Genomic DNA, 3,461 nt, shown 5'->3' on the forward strand with positions numbered 1-3,461 from the left:
ATCAGGTTTTTATCCATATGAAAAATTACTCAATGAGAAAACCTAGAACCCTGTTATCTATTCCAACAGCAAAATATATACATAATACAGCTTAATTCTGATGCCAACTTGTAATGAAATAATCTGTTTTATATTATTTCTGTTCTAACGTCATACAACAGATTTTAATAGGTTGGTTGATATTTTTTTTGCAGTATGTGTTTTAATTTGCAAAGGAAGGACTTTTTCTTCTAGCTTCAGAGAACTTTTAAGGCAATCAGCCAATACAGAAGGTGTATTTGGAAACTTTCCCTTTGTTCAATTAAGACAGCTGGAAGCAAGCCAGATTCAATGCAATGCTTTCTTTAACCAGCTCTCATCGAATTTATTATTCATTTTTTTAGCCTAGCTTTCAAGTAAAACTGATGAGGATATTAAACTATGAAATAACCATTCAGATGAAGGGCTGACTTCATCTCTCAAAAAGCAAGAGAGCCGAGGTTATAACTGTCACTACTAGGAGACCTCTATAATATTAAAAAGACACAATGAGAGCAAGCTAAAAAGGGTATTTCAGGATTAACTCCATTTTTTTGTGTGTGTTTGCAGATTTGTTACAGAACCAACTCCTACTTATGTTGGGTGACTAATGTCATTGCAATGTAGTAACTCGCATAAGTAAGGCAAATAGGACTTAGATTTAGTGACTGTTAGCCTGCTGAATTAAATTATGGTTTATTTTAATAGCTCTTTAAATATATATAACCTTATCTTAACAACTGCATTGATTTATATTTTTGATATTTGGTCCTGCCAATGACAGAATGAGTTGGATTTTAGAGGAAAAAAATCAGGAAGAATAACTATGTAAATCATGTTAAACAAGCATTGGTTGGCATGCTCTGAGCACTGCCATCACAAGTGAGCCAGAAAGCAAGCATATAAAATCAATGTCGTATTTAACTCTGTTCCTTGGTCTTACAGATTTGTATTAAAAAAAAAAAAAAGGAAAAAAAGATTAGTATCTCCCAAGTGTGCACAGATTGGGCTGAACTCAAGGTTTAGAGTGGTGAATTGTTCCGTTATTGTTTTTTGATAGTAGAATTAGTATTATGTCTAGCTGTGACTTCAAAACCTGTAGCAAGAATGCTGGCTAGCTGGTGATCAAATACCAGTTTGTTTTATTGTAGAAACATGACACAGTAATCTGGAATGAAATATGCACCTTATTGGTAATCTGTTAGTATTAAAAAAAAAAACCCAAAAGAAAAGGATTTGTCATAAGGTAGGATAATATTTATTAAAGTTTATGTCCTGGCAGTGAAAGCATTGCTTTTTTAAACAAAAGAACTAAATACAAGAAGTATATGTATATTTGTCAGCAATCAAATGCATCTTGGAGTCACAGAAAGTACTGAATTGTAGAGAGAAACATTAAATGAAATGAAGACTATTTTCAGTTCTGAAAGATTATGCATTAGCTATTTGTTGCAAGAGTGTTGGAGCAGTGTATGTTGTGATGATGTATGTCTGGCACTTCTATGCAAGTTTCAAAAATTGGGGAAGGGAAATTAAACATATTCAGGATGCTCACTTTTAGATTCAAATTCTAAAACTTTTATTTACATCAAAGAATAACTTATTCCCTTTGTAGTACCATAGTCAGTGCTCACCTTCCACAGTGAAGGACTTTTCAGTAGATACACACAGTGACCTGCATCACTCCTGCTAGTTGCTTACTTGGTGCTTACATATATGCAAATTAAATTCTATTCTCCTTCAAGGAAGGATTTTTTTCCTAAGTTTATATGAGCTTAGAAAAAGCACTGAGGGCTGCTGTGTGGGCACATCTTCATATACTTCCCATGTGTTGTGGTGCCTTCTTGGGTTGTGTGGTCGTGATCTCTAAAATCTCCACCGCGTTATGTGTGCTTGTTTGCACACTTGTGCACATTTACACACGTGCATGCACATGTGCAGAATCAGTCAAGAAATTTTCTTCTGACACCCCTGCCAGCTAAAAGGCTCTAGAGCTGCCACCAGGTCTAAGTGTCACTGAACTGGGACAAGGCTACACAGCGTCTTTTCTAAATTTCACAGACACTTCCTTCTCCTAGGATAAAATAACTCTTAAGAGCATTGTGCTGATTTACACTGGATGAAGATCTTAGTGTTGTATTTCTAGTAAAATCTGTCATATTGAAGTCAACTTGCTGAAGGAATGGGATGGTAATATTAAGGTTAAACCCTTTTACCCAGCCTATACAGCCGCATGGACAGCGTGGGGATTAGTCTGGGGGTGCCTAAGCAGTGCGAGAGGGGAGTCCCTGAAACAGGTATGCAGACAGCTGAATAAATCACAGCAACCTTCTCTGCTCTAGTATTACTGGGTCGTGTAAGTAGCAGGCGATAAAAGGACATGGCACAAATAGGTCAGAAACCCTCCTGATGGTCTCTTCCAGGGAAGCTGCCACTACTGCTGCCCGCTGGAGGAGCAGATGTCCTGTTCCTCCTCCATCTGCGTCTGCGAAACAGAGGGAATTTCCTTTCCCCTCTCTTTCCCCACCTCTCCCACTCGATTTCAAGGAGGAATATTAAAGCCCATTTACTCAGGATTTCTGGCTTTAATTTTCCCCCCGCTAAAATCTCTTTTCCTTTTAAAAGAGGACTGCAAAGAAGGATGATCTGAAGTATTTCCAGCAGCTCAGCAGGTCTCAGGCTTTGTGACCTTTGATACAGCCTGGAGCCTTTATTATTGCTGAAGACCAGGTGTTCAACCAGCACTTCAGCAGCCTCTGAAATTGTCAGCTATAAGGAACTGGTGACACTCTGCAAATCCCTGGCAGAAGCATACGAAGACACTGGAGAGGTTCCAATATATTATGTGCTTTCCAGAGCTAATATTCGTCATGTGTCCTATCCCATCGTCTCTGCTTCTCATCATTCATTCAGGGATAACAACAGTGTTAACAGGGAAGTAAAGGCCACAGAGTTTAAATTAAATTGGTGAAACTGGGACTAAGATTCATCTTAGGTCACTTTAGATGCCCAACAGAGAGAAACACGTGGGATTCATCTGATCTTTATGAAGGCATCTATTTTATAAGATGGATTGTACCTCAGGATTGCCGCTTCTTGGCTAGAAAGCAGATAAATAGCTCAGATAGATGTCCACATTTTAACAAATGAATCACGCTCCTAGAGCTAGATCTCCATCTTTTCAAACTTGTGGTATTGCCAGCGCAATGTACTCTGCTGTAATGATGACAGGAGTGTAAATGAGAACTAAAACCACACGTAACTTTGAAGAAGGTTATAGAATATAGAAACAGCCAAAGACAAGGACATCACCCTTCTGAGTTAGAACTGGACGGCAATGTTTCTGCAATGATCTTGCGCTTCCCCAGTTACAAGTGTCTAGCTTCTTCTCATTTTTTACCCATTCTGGTTCCCCCCCCCCCCCCGCCGTAATTTTTTCTAGC

The sequence above is a fragment of the Haliaeetus leucocephalus genome, unplaced genomic scaffold (assembly GCF_000737465.1).
Source record: "Haliaeetus leucocephalus isolate CR32 unplaced genomic scaffold, Haliaeetus_leucocephalus-4.0 Scaffold195, whole genome shotgun sequence".
Classification (NCBI taxonomy): domain Eukaryota; kingdom Metazoa; phylum Chordata; class Aves; order Accipitriformes; family Accipitridae; genus Haliaeetus; species Haliaeetus leucocephalus.